The sequence below is a fragment of the Humulus lupulus genome, chromosome 4 (assembly GCF_963169125.1).
Source record: "Humulus lupulus chromosome 4, drHumLupu1.1, whole genome shotgun sequence".
Taxonomy (NCBI): Eukaryota; Viridiplantae; Streptophyta; class Magnoliopsida; order Rosales; family Cannabaceae; genus Humulus; species Humulus lupulus.
In genome coordinates, this window is record NC_084796.1 from 250,330,007 (window position 1) to 250,346,579 (window position 16,573).

At 32.1% G+C, this 16,573-nt stretch overlaps 2 long non-coding RNA genes across 2 annotated transcripts; both read right to left on the bottom strand.

Annotated features, from left to right (window-relative positions):
• Nucleotides 1-6,721: 6,721 nt before the first annotated feature.
• On the bottom strand, nucleotides 6,722-8,169 carry LOC133831726 (uncharacterized). Its single transcript, XR_009892556.1, has 2 exons — nucleotides 7,953-8,169; nucleotides 6,722-6,929 (listed from the first exon to the last, which is right to left on the bottom strand). It is a non-coding gene; the product is annotated as an uncharacterized LOC133831726 (long non-coding RNA).
• Nucleotides 8,170-10,184: 2,015 nt separating this feature from the next.
• On the bottom strand, nucleotides 10,185-12,915 carry LOC133831727 (uncharacterized). The gene is made up of 2 exons (XR_009892557.1): nucleotides 12,788-12,915; nucleotides 10,185-11,485 (listed from the first exon to the last, which is right to left on the bottom strand). It is a non-coding gene; the product is annotated as an uncharacterized LOC133831727 (long non-coding RNA).
• Nucleotides 12,916-16,573: the final 3,658 nt, after the last annotated feature.

The following is a 16,573-nucleotide window of genomic DNA, read 5'->3' on the forward strand; positions in this document are numbered from 1 at the left end:
CCTACCTCAAATATTAGACAGGGGACGTAGATGGTTTATCACATGTCATAATGGCCATTATTAGTATAGTCTTATATAGTATATGTTATGATATGTTTTTAGCTTATGTTATGATATGATTTTATGTGTATGTTTATGTGGTTAGTAGTTTTTCCTTGCTGGGCATTAGGCTCATTCCTTTATGTTTATATGTGCAGGAAAATAGTTATGGCGGCGGAAAGATTCTTGGCAGCTTGAGGATGTGTATTGAGGCAGGATGGAATCGGTGGATTGCGCGTTCGATTCGAGGATGAAGTTTTTAAGTCTTTTAGTTATGATTTCTATGTATTATTTTTCCGCACTTAATTTTGTAACCAATTTATTTAAGTTATGTTTTGTTTTCAAAACAATGGGATCCCATATCCTAAATGAATTTTTATGTATTTAACATTTACTTTACAGTTTTTAAATAAAGTTATGGTTATTTCATATGTACGTTTTCTTAAGATTAGTATAGTAGTCATTAATGGTCCAAAGTCTAGAATAGTTGGGTCGTTACACTACTACTAGCTATTACTATTACTACTATTATTGTAACGCCCTACTCCCTTAGAGCCGTTACTAAGTGAATTTTTAAGACAAAACAGTGCAATGAACTCGCTAACCGAGATTTTGAGGCAAAAGTGTGACTAATAAAAGTTAAAGCTGTAATCTTTGAAAATGCGTTGACTCAATAAAAAAAACTTCTAGTTTTAAACAATTGGGATCCCAAAAATAAGGTTTGAAAACCATTTACATCTTGAAGTAAGTTTACAGTTGATCAGTTATAAAATCATAGATTATTACAGCCAATTTCAAATAAACCCCCAACCAAAGCAGTCGGGCAGGCCAAACATGTACGCGTCGCTTCACGCTCTCCGTACTCATGGTTGGTTGACTCAGTCTTTGCCCTACCTGCAACACGGAGCACCCGTGAGCCGAAGCCCAGCAAGAAAACTCATGCAGAACATAACATATGCAGTTAATACAGTTTATCATAACAGATAATCCACAGATAAACAAGTCAACCAATAGACTAAGCAAACACGGCCATGCCGCCCCAGAGCCTTACCAAAGCCCTGGGGTATCGCTTCTCATCGCGAGGATAACTCATGTATCCCTTGGGTCCCACCCTGAATATAGCATCCCATGTGCTAGGTGTTACTTTCGGCCCACGGCCGCCCCGGCCTACGCCGTTCTCGGCACTTGCCGTTCATTTCATCATAATCACACATATAGTACATTCAAAATAATCATTCACACATCATGATTCATTTAAGGTTAAACATTTGCACACAACACAATCTGGGGCCATGCCCTGCAATCATCTCATCATGCAACATGCAATATAGGGCCATGCTCGGCAATCACACTATGGGCCCATGCCCTATCCTACGGGTGTTATAGTTTTCTTACCTTAATTCCAAATGCTTTAAATAGAAAAAATGACGGCCCCCGAGCACGATCCACTTCCCGAGCACTAGCTTAACACCTAGTCACAACCAAGATAATGGATACCAATAAGATTAATCTCAAATGAGTTTCTAAACCAAGTTCTAGTACTCAGAACGTTGAAATTCACCAAACATTGTAAAAGACTCAACCCCGAGCACCCTAGGTTAAATTCCCAAGCCCAAATTCTCAAAATCCCAAAATTCCTTAAGCGCCGCGGCATGGCCCCCAAACAGAGCCACAAAATGCCCAGAAACAGGTAAGGGCCGCGGCCCGCCCTCCATCCTCAGCACAACTTAGCCTTCAAGGGCCGCGGCCCTCCAAGAACCATGCCGCGGCCCGACCCTTCGAACCCAGAAAAACCCACCATTTTCAAGCTTAAAACCTCACCTTAAGCCATCCCAAAGCTCCCAAATCAAAACCAATCAATAATCACAACATTAGGATGGTTTAAACAACACAATTCCACCAAAAATCCAACCTAACACTCACCAAGATCCCAATTCCAAATTTCTGAAATTTCAAACCTAAAACTCAAAACCAACCATGGAAATTCTCAATTTCAACCATCAAACTTTAATTTAAACCTTACCTCAGTTGTAGAATCATTTCCCAAAGGATCCCATGACCTATCTTCAAAGTTTCAAGCCTCAAACTCCACCTTGAACATCGAAATCCATAAACATTCTCAACCCAACAAAATCTCAGAAATTTAACTTGAGAAAAAGAATTAATTGCTTACCTTTACCCTGATTTGTTCTTGATTAACTCTTGAGCTAAACCTCCAAATCCCACAATCAATTTTCAGAAATTCAAGCTTGATTTCTCCTAAGATTTCTGTGGATTCATGAAAGAAAGAGGAAAGAAAGAAGAAGAAGAGAGGGTGGAGGCTGGGTCGGTTTCTCTAAGTCTTCAAATGGTTTATTTGTTTTGTTTTTATAACTTAAGCTGGTTACCTCAAGGTTCGGGGTACCAAAATATCCCCGAGGCAAAAATGGTAAAATCCCCCAGTATTCCCGCCTAGACATCCTAACCTCAAATATATCTCCAATTATTTATTTTCATAACCCAACATCAAAAATACTCCTTGACTCGCTCAAAGTCAAACATAATGCCCCGTTGTGACTTTTCCCCGCTATCCAGCTCTAGGATCGCCTCGTGCCGAAAGTAACACATCACGGATATACCCACATACCACTGTGGTCTCAACAATCATCACATATTAATACAGTTATGCCCAACATGGCCAAAATTACAATTATGCCCTTCTAACACAATCCGGGCCTACATGCATACTAATATACATAGTCATGCATCTCAAATAATCAAATAGTCACATAACACGCTTTAAATCATAACCATGCATTTAACTCATAAAATCACACATAAATCCCAACATGCCCTCCTGGCACACTAATCAAGGCCCTTAAGCCTTATTAGCGATTTTGGGTCGTTACAATTATCTAACTAGCTAAGTAAAGTTCTGGGACTCTACAATTCTCCCCTACTACAAAGAATTTCGTCCCCGAAATTTACTTATCAAACAATTCCGGATACCAAGCTAACATGTCCTCCTCCAACTCCCACGTTGCCTCCCGTTCAGAACTATTACTCCATAGGACCTTGACTATCAGAAAACTCTTAGACCGTAATTATTTCATCCCTCTATCTAGGATGCTAACTGGTCGTTCCTCGTAACTCAAGTCTTTCTGGAGTGCTATCGTATCATACTTGAGGACGTGAGATGGGTCTGACACATATCTATGCAGCATCGAGATGTGAAATACATAATGATTATCTGCTAAAGTTGGCGATAGGGCTAATCTATATGCAACTGCTCCCACTTTGTCCAATATCTCAAAAGGACCTATAAATCAGGGACTAAGTTTGCCTTTCTTCCCAAACCGCTTCACACCTTTCATAGGAGATATTCTTAAGAAAACTTGATCTCCGACTTTGAATTCCACATCACGCCGCTTAGCATCCGCATAACTTTTCTAACAGCTTTGAGCAGCGAGCATACGCTTTCTAATTAGTGCTACTACATCCTGAGCTCCTCTAACAACTTCAGGTCCAAGTAGTTGCCTTTCTCCTACCTCGTCCTAATGCAACGGCGATCGGCCCTTCTTCCATAAAGTAGCTTGTAGGGTGCCATCCCAATTGTTGACTGGTAGCTATTGTTGTAGGAGAATTCTATCAACAGCAAATACTCACTCCAAGATATCGATGTAAACACCGATCCTCCATCGAATACTATTGTCTTAGAGATTCTATGCAGTCGTACTATTTCTTGGACTTAAACGTTTGTGTATTGATCCGCTGTGTATGAAGTCTTAACAGGAAGGAAATGAGCTGACTTGGTTAATCTATCTATTACTATCCAAGCCAAATCATGCTGCTTACTTGTTCGTGGCAAACCCATCACGAAATCTATGGCTATATCATCCCATTTCCATTTTGGAATTCTAAGTGGTTGCAATAAGCCTGTAGGCCACTGATGTTCTGCTTTCACTTGCTAGCATACTAGACACTTAGACACAAATTTTTAATAAATTTTGGAGAATTTAGAATGCCCAAACAAAGTTTCAAGTAACCTATTTCACGCACGCATGCAACATGCTATTTGAATTCGAATTTTGGCATTCTAAATTATTTAGAAAAAATTACACGATATTCTAAATAATTACAATGTGCACCATCGTATAAAATCATTAGGTTTATAATTTATCCATGCACCGAAAACAACAAAGAGATATACTGGTAGATCTTATTTTTAAAGACCTCCCATAACTGCCCCTATATATAGTGCTAGTTTGGGATAGCTTTTAAAAAAGCTAAAAGCACTTTTTGGAGAAGTTATGAATTAAAAAGTGTTTGGTAAAATTTTAAAAATAGTTTTTTAAAGAATTTAATTAAAAGTTTCAGCTTTTTGCCAAAGTTGGGCCACCCCAATTTTGGAATTTTAGCTTTCACGGGAAGCTAATTTATTGGTTTAATGAATATCTTATTGGACCAAATTACACACAATCTAATCACAAAATTCCTATTTTGCCTACTTTAATTTTAGGATTCTTTTCTATCTCAACATATTTCATCTCCCATAAAATAACACCACTACTAGCCGACACTTTTGCCAACCTCCATCTCTTTATCATTATCACATTGATATGTATTTTCTATATCATTATTTTTTTCAACTATTTATATGTCGTTGATTAATATCATTCATTTTTTCTATATCATCATTATCACACTAATTATCACACTCTTGCCGTTCTTTTCTTTTTTTCAACTGTTAAAGTGCTACTTATTATTTTACTTTAATTAGATGGAGAATAAAAAAAATACATGTATTCAAAATGAGAGTGATATACCAAGATGTAAAGCAATATGGGATCCTAAGGCAGTGAATCTATTCTTAGATTTTTGCATCAAAGAGGTTGACGATGGTCATTGCCCTACTACTTATTTAGATAAAATTGGATATGTAAACTTGATAACAAATATGAAGAATGCCATAATGTTTATAATTTGATTTTTCTCCTAGAATTGTATTGGTGCAATAGACAGTGTGCATCTGAATGCCATAATTCCTCCTGAAGATCAAGTACCGTTTATTGGTAGAAAATGGATACCAACTCAGAATATTATGGCAATATGTAATTTCGATATGCAGTTTATATATGCATATGCTGGATGGGAAGGTTCTGCCCATGATACAAGAATATTTTTATCAGCTTTACGTGATCCAACTTCAAATTTTCCAAAACCACCTCAAGGTTACAATTTACACACATATTTAAAAAAAAAATTAAAATCACTACAATTTCTTTAATTATATTTTTAACTTGTTTTTGACAGGAAAATATTATTTAGTGGATGCAGGATACCCACAAATAAAAGGATTTTTAGGACCGTATAAAGGCCAAAGATACCATCTTCCACAATTTCAACGAGGTAGCAAACCTATTGGTTATAAAGAGGTATTCAACCAGGCACATTCTTCTCTTCGAAGTGTTATTGAACGAACTTTTGGAGAATGGAAGAAAAGATGGAAAATATTACGAGATATGCCTAGTTATCCATACACGAAGCAAGTGAAAATAGTAATTGCATTAATGACCTTGCATAATTACATTCGAAGGCATGCTAAATATGATGGTCATTTTGAGAAAATTAGAGATAATCCAGAATACTGTGCAAATGATCAAACAACTAATGTTGAAGATGAAGATGAAGCAGCTAGAACTTCAAATTCAAATAAAGTGGACAACATCAGAGATATGATTGCTACAAGTTTAATGAAAGATACCTAGAAATAACATTTTCACATATTTTCCCTTTTATATTATCTAAGTTATCATATTGTGTTATACATATTTGATTAAACTTTAGATTATATGTTCAAAACTTATTTTATTTATTTCTTTTTATATAAAAAAAATATATCTTACTAATTCTTTCTTTGTATAATTTTTTAAAAAATAAATTTTGTCAAAAGAAAACTAATAAATTTGATTTAATTTTCTAATAAAGTAAATAAATATAAATATATCTAGTATGTGTGAATTTATTTTAATAAAATAAAATGATGTCTATTTTTGTCTTTTTATATTATACAGTTATCCAATCATTTAGTTTACCAAACACTCTCATACAACTTTTCCAACTTTTCCAACTCTTACATGATTAAAATTTGTAATTTACCAAACACTTAGCAGCTTTTTCCCACAGCACAGCTACAGCTATTTTTTTCCACAGCACAGCTACAGCTGCTTTTCTCCATAGCACAACTGTCCCAAAATAGCCCAATAATCTTTTTGAAATTTTGATCTTTTTAGTAATACATACGGGTAAAAAAATAATTTATGCATAAGATGGGGTTTGTTATGGCATAATGTTGGGATGCTTGTATAGCCATTTATTTTGATCTCAGTCTATGCCATCTTTGAAAAGCAAGTTAGCTTTTTTATAAGAACTTTCTATTTTGAAGATTCTTTTTTTTTTCGAGCCGAGTCAATAGGATGAAACTAAACGAATTTATAATGCCAAACTACCGCGCCGCGCACATCATTTTTCCGAAAGCCACATAAGATAAAATGAAGATTCTTCATCCTATTAATTACGATTTGTGATAATTGATATTGAATATAAATTGATATCCAAGATTAAATTTAATTACTTATAATTTCGGTATTCTCATTCTTTTTAAAAGATATATATTTGTAAATTTGGCCATGGAGATGCATAATAGGCATATTTATACTGTTAATTTTATTATTAATTTTTTTTAATAAGTAGAAACATATCATGATAAATTATATTACCTCGACAAAAATAAATTACATAAGACTACATTAATTATATGTAGTGAACACTATGGATTCGGAACAGAAAAACTACCAACAGGAGAGGTGCTCCCTTCCGGAGATGGAGGTGGACATGTAATATTTTCTGACCTGTTAAGTAGTACAACTTCGATTATAAATACATTTATATTTATACTAGGTTAGGTGCAAACAACATTAAATTACCATATTCGATGTATAAAACAATGGGGAATTCTCCGGGGCACTCCTCGAAAAGAGGCATACTGGTGCACCTTTTGGTGTTTTTTGCTCGGGAAGTATTTTTGGCAAATTTCTTTTTTTATGACTGTGTACACTGTAGTTATTTTAATCACCCTGCAAATTTTCAGAAAATTCCGAATAATTTACAGTGCTGAACACTAGGTTCAAAACAGTTGTTGCACGCGTGACTAATTTTCTATGCACGTGGAAGGTAATATGTTTGAACCTTATTTTCGGCATTGTAAATTATTTGGAATTTTCTGAAAATTTGCAGGATGCTTTAAATAACTACAATGTATACGGTTATAAAAAAGAAATTCACCGAAAATATTTCCTGAGCCAAAAACACCAGGGGTGCATCGGTGTGCCCCTTTTAGGGGGTGCACCCGAAAATTTACCTAAAACATTTATGATATTATTCAAAGCATATAATAATAATAATAATAATAATAATAATAATATGGTTACGTTTTAGATCACAAATTATATTATTCAATTTATATAGGGTTTATACATTTTTTGACCCTTTATTTTTTCCGATTACCTGTTTGGACCATGTGTTTTAAAAAAAAAATTGTACCCTATTTTTTGTAAAATAGTTCAAATAAACTCATAAACTCAATTTTAATGAAGAAAAAAATTGAATATAACAACATAGTTTTTAAGCAGAATGATTTTATTTTTGTTTTGAATTGTTAGTTTGGTGAATTATTTGTAATTTCAGTTGAGAAAATCTTGACCAAAATCAAGTTTAGGGTTCTATTTAAACTATTTTACAAAACATAGGATCCAAAAAGTAATTTGTCAAAACACAGAGTCCAAATAAATAATAAGACAAAACACAAGATCTAAAAAAATATAAACACATTTATAAAATATTCATAATATTATTCAAATCACACAATTAATTACCTGCCAGCAGAAGAATTATATGCTTGGAAGAGAAGAATGATGAGAAACAAGAGCAAAATGAACCACAATAGCTTCATTTGAAGATGATCTTTCTTTCTCTCTCTCACTCACTCACTCACTCTATATCGTGTGAAGAAATTTATAAAGATTCATTTGATTGCAAACAATATTTATAGGTAAGAAATATGCAATTTATTAGGTTTTCTAAGGTTCAAAATATATATATATATGTGTGTGTTTTATTAATAGTCAGATAATGATATGTAGACTTTTTATATGTATACTTTTCAATTCTATTTTGACCAAGTCTTTTGATAGTGAGAAAGCGTGTAATTTGTACTCCTTTTAAAAAGTCTTAACCAACTTTCACCAATTAGTGCTCATTCTTCAATTTCCAAATGGAGACACTTGAAAAATGACTATCATGTAACACAAAAGTCTCTTAGACTTATATAATACTCAAAAGTCATCCCAATAAATTTACAATCTGACTTGACAAAATGTTTTCTGCAATAATTAGTGTACAAGATCACATGTGGATTTAGAATAATGTTAAGAAGCATCTTATCGTATCCAATACTTCATGAATTGACATGCATATAATCAAGGCCGGATTGTTCGGTAGCAAACTAGAGTATAGCCCGAGGCCCTAACTTTGGCCAATTTTTTTTGGAGCATAGTGCAAAATGGCTCTTAATGGTGCGTTAAAGTAAGTAAATGTCAATGTTTTTAATTTTGTAGTAAAATGGCCTAATCATTTCTTTAATATTATATATTACTAAATATACATTTTAACAAATTACTATTTTATTATAAATATTTTAATATTATGGTATATGTATATTAGTTTTATTTAATTAGTTTTTATTTTAAAGTTATTTTGATTTTTTTTCGTTTTTTATGGGTTGTTGAATGATATATTATACCAGAAAATATATACTGAGTTGAAAAATGATATACCATCAAAACTTACAAAATCATTACTCAAAAGTATATATATTATGCTAACAAAATTATATACTACCATTAAAAATATATATCATGATACAAAATTATATACTACTACTATGTATAATAAAATAGAAACTAAATATCACAAAAAATATATATACCATACCACAAAAAATATATACACTAATTGAAATATAATATACCAACAACCTATAAAAAACTTAAAAAATCAATATAACTTTAAAATAAAAACTAATATACATATACAACTATATTAAAATCATACAGTCCTAAATAAATAAATAAATTATAAAAAATGACAATTTAGGTAATCAACAATGTAAAATGGTCATTTCTCTACAATTTTAAAAATGAGGACGTTAGTTTCTTGATGTCTTCATTTTTGGCCCAATTGTTTTTCGAAAATGCCCCTATTTTTCTTGTTTTATCATTTTATACTACAATTTTTCATAAAAAGTCCAAATTTCTCCAAAGCCCCATTCTTGTTGGGCTGACACTGGGTAATCCAATATCAGATGGCACACGTGTACTAATAATAAAGTATATTATATAGAGATTTAGTCATTATATTATAAATAATACTCACGTGGTATTCTAAATTACAAAATCGGTATAAAGTGGTACCCTCGACTCAAATTTAGAGTTATAAATAATTAAGTAATTATTATAAAAATACTTGTGAGACACGTGTGATGTTGTAAAATATTCAACTTAATAATTATTTTTAAAATGTATTCTTTACTAAGGAAGAAGAAGTTCATTCTTTGATTTTCAAGACTTATGCCACTTTGTCACAAATCTTCATGCATTCCATCAAGTGTTGAACTTTGTGTCATTCAAGTTCCAACTAGTGCTTTGTGTTTATCCAAGTTTGACACAAAGACTACAAGATATATCGTTGAGGATTAAATCATTTGCACAATAGGCCAATTCAATTCGCTTGAAGAAAATGATTGTAGTCTTTGACTTCACCAAAAGGAAGAATGATAATTGTTAGAAAACCAACACCAGATGAGAACGATTTGGAGGGTGTTCGGCTTTTTAACTAAAAAACTATTTTTTGTTTTTAAAATCTAAATATTATTTTTTGAAAATAAGTAGGGGTGTTTGACATTATTTTCAAAAAACAAAGTTACAAAAAAAATAGAAAATTTTGAGAACAAAATGTTGTTTTTAGTTGTGTTTACCGAGATTTTCGGAAACTACACTAATGAATATTATCTAAGAATAATGATATGGAAAGTAGAAGATTAACACGGGATTTTTACGTAGTTGGGGCGTTAATGAGCCTTAGTCCACGAGTCAGTTGTATTAGAGCTTGGAAAGTCTTTTACAATGGAGTTTATCTCTATTTTTTGGCAGAGTAACTGTATATCAGTCGAAGAGAGATACTTTTCCCAATGTTCTATCGCCTGTATTTATAGGCTTTTAGGTACACTGGGTCTGGGCTGGGTATGACCCGGGCCCATCAGAGATATGAATCCTCTTGGCTTCTTTGGTGGAAGCCAAATATAAAAGATAAACACATACATAGATTCATGACTAATTAAGGCCCAATAGGGTGGCCCAAGAACTATATTTCGCCCGACAAAACGATGCTTTTGGTCTGGGCACTTCGAGTTAGGAGGCAGATTCAGGGGACAAGACCAATTAGAGTACTTGGCAGCGCAGATCTGAAACAGCGGCGTGCAATCCCGAGGTGACCTTTTCTGTAGGTGAAAAGTGGGGACAACCCCCACGCGGAGTGGGGCGGTTTCAGGGTCACGGACGCTTTTCTTTACCAACCGGAGACGACCTAATCTGGGTTCGTTTACCTTTGTCCCTCTTCGTTTACCACAGGCTCCGGGACCGTTTTACGTATACTTCAACGGGATTCCGAGCTCTGTACGTCTCCCGGACAACTGTCTTGGATCACCATCCCGAACACTGTCCGGGCCCCGAAGTGCACTAGGGTCGTGCCCTTGGATATTCCTGTACCAAGCGGGCTTGAGTCGGGCCCACATTCGAATGCCCAGTCCATGGGCCTAAACCGCCGTCCCGGGCCCACGTCAGGAAATGAGGATAACAAGTTGTTCTCTAATTTTTTTTTTCTCACATAACATTTTTAGTTATTATTATATGTAGTGAACCATCGTACACTATGGATTCCGAACAGAATAACAACCAACAGGAGAGTTGCTCCCTTCCAAAGATGGAGGTGGAGATGTAAAATTTTCTAACTTGTTAAGTAGTACAACTTTGATTATAAATACATTTATATTTATACTAGGTTAGGTGCAAACAACATTATTCTGTTTTTTGTTTTTAAAATCTAAAAATTATTTTCTGAAAATAAGTAGGGGTGTTTGACATTATTTTCAAAAATCAAAGTTACAAAAAAAAAAAAATTGAGAACAAAATGTTGTTTTTAGTTGTTCTCTATTATTTTTTTCTCACATAACATTTTTAGTTATTATTATATGTAGTGAACCATCATACACTATGGATTCCGAACAGAATAACGACCAATAGGAGAGTTGCTCCCTTCCGGAGATGGAGGTGGAGATGTAAAATTTTCTGACCTGTTAAGTAGTACAACTTTGATTATAAATACATTTATATTTATACTAGGTTAGGCGTAAACAACATTAAATTACCATATTAGATGTATAAAATACTGGGGAATTCTCCGGTGCACCCCTCAAAAGGGGGCATACTGGTGCACCCTTGGTGTTTTTGGCTCGGAAAATATTTTCGGCGAATTTGTTTTTTATGACAGTGTAAATTGTAGTTATTTAAAGCATCCTACAAATTTTTAGAAAATTCCGAATAATTTACAGTGTCGAAAACTAGGTTCAAAACAGGTTGTTGCACGCGTGGCTAATTTTTTTATGCACGTGGAAGGCAACATATTTGAACATTATTTTCGGTATTGTAAATTATTTGGAATTTTATGAAATTTGCATGGTACTTTAAATAATTACAATATACACAGTCATAAAAAAGAAATTCGCCAAAAATATTTTCCGAGCCAAAAACACCAAGTGGTGCATCAGTGTGCCATTTTTAGGGGGTGCATCCGAGAATTTACCTAAAATATTTATGATATTATTCAAATCACATAATAATAATAATAATTGGCAAAATGGCCTATTTTTTAAAGTCATTTTGCACTCTAGCCTAGTTTTAATAATTCTTTGCAAAATGGCATCTCATAATTTAGACAGCTAGTCGAAAATTTAGACAAGAGGTCGAAAAATTTAGACAGCTGGTCGAAAATTTTAGATAGCTAGTCGAAAAATTTAGACAACTAGTCGAATTTTAGACAGAGTCCATTTTGCAAAAATTATCAAAAGTAAGCCAGAGTGCAAAATCAATTAAAAAAAATGTTATTTTCACCAATTTCTCTAATAATAATAATAATAATAATATGGTTACGTTTTATATCCCAAATTACCTTATTCAATTTATAAAGGGTTTATACATTTTCAGACCATTTATTTTTTCTGATTACCTGTTTGGACCATGTGTTTTAAAAAAATTATTTTTGAACCCTATATTTTGTAAAATGGTTCAAATAGACCCATAAACTCAGTTTTGATGAAAAAAAAAATTGAATATAACAACACAGTATTTAAGTAGAATGATTTTATTTTTGTTTTGAATTATTAGTTTGGTGAATTATTTGTAATTTCAGTTGAGAAAATCTTGACCAAAATCGGGTTTAGGATTCTATTTGAACTATTTTACAAAATATTGATCCAAAAAGTAATTTGTCAAAATACAGAATCGACACAGGTAATGAGACAAAATACGGAGTCCAAAAATATATAGATACATTTATAAGATATTTATAATATTATTCAAATCACACAATTAATTACCTGCCAGTCGAAGAATTATATGCTTGGAAGAGAAGAATAATGAAAAACAAAAGCAAAATGAACCACAATAGCTTCATTTGAAGATGATCTTTCTTTCTCTCCTCACTCACTCTATATCGTGTGAAGAAATTGATAAAGATTCATTTGATTGCAACCAATATTTATAGGTAAGAAATATGCAACTTATTATTAGGTGCTATAAGGTTCAATATATATTTATATGTTTTATTAATAGTCAAATAAGATAATGATATATAGACTTTTTATATGTATACTTTTCCACTATATTTTGACCAAGTCTTTTGATTGTGAGAAAGCGTGTAATTTGTACTCATTTTAAAAAGTCTTAACGTGCTAGCATAGCAAATAGATTATTAGATTATGTCTAAACCAACTTTCACCAATGTGATTAGTGCTCATTCTTCAACTTCCAATGGAGACAGTTGAAAAATGATTATCATGTAACACAAAAGTCTCTTAGATTTATTTAATACTCAAAGGTCGTCGCAATAAATTTACAATCTGACTTGACAAAATGTTTTCTGCAATAATTTGTCTTCGAGATCACATGTGTGGATTTAGAATAATGTTAAGATGCATCTTAACTTATCCAATACTTCATAAATTGACATACATATAATCAGGGCTGGATCGTTCGGTGGCAAACTAGGGTATAGCCCGAGGCCCCAACTTCGGCCAAATTTTTTTTTTAAGAAAAAGACTCAATTGTTTTTCGAAAATGCCCCTATTTTTCTTGTTTTATCATTTTATACTACAATTTTTCACAGAAGGTCCAAATTTTCCCAAAGCTCCATTCTTGTTGGGCCGACACTGGATAATCCAATATCAGATGGCACACATGTACTAATAATGAAGTATATTATATAGAGATTTAGTCATTATATTATAAATAATACTCACGTGGTATTTTGAAATTACAAAATCAGTATAAAGTGGTACTCTCGACTCAAATTTGGAGTTATAAAAAATTAAGTAATTATTATAAAAATACTTGTGAGACACGTATGATGTTGTAAAATATTCAACTTATAATTATTTTTAAAATTTATTCTTTAGGAAGGAAGAAGAAGTTCTTTCTTTGATATTCAAAAAACTTATGCCACTTTGTCACAAATCTTCATGCATTCCATCAAGTGTTGAACTTTGTGTCATTCAAGTTCCAACTAGTGCTTTGTGTTCATCCAAGTTCGACACAAAGACTACAAGATATATCGTTGAGGATTAAATCATTTGCACAATAGGCGAATTCAATTCGCTTGAAGAAAATGATTGTAGTCTTTGACTTCACCAGAATGATAATTGTTGGAAAACCAACACCAGATGAGAACGATTTGGAGGTTGTTTGACTTCTTAACTAAAAATCTTTTTTTTGTTTTTAAAACCTAAAAACTGTTTTCTAAAAACAGATATGGGTGTTTGACATTGTTTTCATAAAACAGTTTTTAAAAACAAAGTTATAAAAAAATAAAAAAATTTGATAACAAAATGTTGTTTTTAGTTGATCTCAAATTTTTTTGTTCTCACATAACATTTTTAGTTATTATTATCTCACATTACTTTCTCTCTTATTAATTTATCTCTCCTTACTTTTTCTCTAACATCACTTTTTATCTCCTTATTTTCTCTCTTATCACTTATTATCTCATTATTTTCTCTCTCATCACTTCCTATATCCTCACTTTCTCTCTCCTCATTTTTTATATCTCACTATTTTCTCTCTTATTTTTTTTCATGCATCAATTTCTCGCTTCTCAATTTTTCTTCCTCAAAATTTATCTCCTTACTTTCTCTCTCCTTATTTTTCATCACTTTTTCTTTCGCATTACTTTATCTCATTAATTATTACAAACTTTTAAAAGATTTTTCTTTTTGTAAATATATTTATTAAATTTTTATTTAAGATTTTTTTTAAAAAATATAACTAAAAAGTATTTTTAGAAAACATTAACCAAACACCTGTTGTTTTTTTAAAACTACAAAACTATTTTATGTTCTTATTTCTGAAAACATAATTTTGAAAACAAAAAATAAAAAACAATGCCAAACAGATCCTTGGTTTCTCATGATGATGATTCTCATTCATGTGTTGCTGCCAACAATGATGATTCTCATTCATATGTTGTTGTTATCTTCTTGTCAAAAAGAGAAAGAAAGTTTGGTTCATGTTGCGAGTAGATAACCCTAAAATGAGAGGTTGTGTAAAGGAGGAGCTACAAGAACTAGTTGATGCCAAGGAAAATGGATCAACATACTTCTTGGGACAGTGATAACTCTGGAATATAAAGTTATCTTAAGAGCTTTTGAAGTTAAAATCCATATTAAATCAGAGTGATATTGTATGCTTTAGTGTCTTTTGGACTTATTTTATCTATTAATTATGTTTGTGAGTTTTATTTTGGTTAATGTTAATTATTGCTAGAAAATGAATAGAAAAATAGCTAAAAAAAAATGTGAATTCTACTTATGAAGTTTGAAAGGAATGAATGCTTGAAAATTTTGGTGTTGAGATTTTTGTAGAAATTTTTTTGAAGCTAGAAAGTCAACTTTGTTGTAGCAAAGTGCTAAAGCATTAGGAAAGTGCATAGCACAATTTTAGAACTTTGGTGTTTTGTACACATGGAAACTCATTAAATGAGTGCAAATATTTGGCTAAGGTGGAGGTGATGATAAAGATGTGAGCATGTTTGAAAAGAAAAACTTGGTGGTCCTAGGGGGATATCCACGCTTGTACAGATTGGATTGGAAAATCTGAAATCCGCATGGACTTTCACATGTAAAAGTAACCGATCTAATACAATCTGCACTTATATACATTTAAAAAAAAATCATAAATATGTATAAAAAAATTAATATTTTAAAAAACTAATGTATGAAATTACCAAAAATAAAACACTAATATTTGAAAAAAAAAACTAATATATGATGTTTTATATATTTGTGTTGTTGGAAAGTTATGTACTTGCTTTATGTATCTCTGTATATTATAAATGTGTATTTAATGGAAATTGTTGTTTTTCGTTAGATTTAACACTTTTTTTATTAGTGTGATTTTGATTTGATAGAATGTTTGGAGACTAATTACGTGTTTGAAGTTATTTGAAAGGAATTAGAAAGTTTTTGTGGAAGTGGTTGAACTCGAGAGGCTCGAGATGACCAAAAGAGTTGAAATATGCTGAAAAATAGTCCGGCGCCACTTCTCGAGTGCCTAGGCGCTAGTGGAATTCCAAGTTGTAGAAAAGAGCACTAGTGCCTAGGCGCCATTCATCGAATGCCTAGGCACTGTCTAGAAAGTATTTTTAAAATTTTAAATTTTTAGGCAATTTTTTAATGCAGTTTTTAGGGTATAAAGAGAATATTTTGATACAATGTGAGATAGAAAAATACACATTTTTTATGAGTCGAATCAATAAGATGAAACTAAACGAATTGATAATGCTAAACTACCCCGCACATTATTTTTAGAAAAGCTACATTAGATGAAATGAAGATTCATCCTATTTATTATGATTTGTAATAATAAAAAGTTAACAAACACCAAACGCAAGCTTCATAAATTATTATTGAATATAAATTGATATCCAAGATTAACTACTTATAATTTCGGTATTCTCATTCTATTTCAAAGATATATTTGTAAATTTTGCCATGGAGATGCATATAGGCATAATTTTTCCCAATAGTAAATGTTAATTTTATTATTATTTTGTCATGACAAATTATATTATTTCAACAAAAACAAACCTTATAAAAATACATCATTAGACA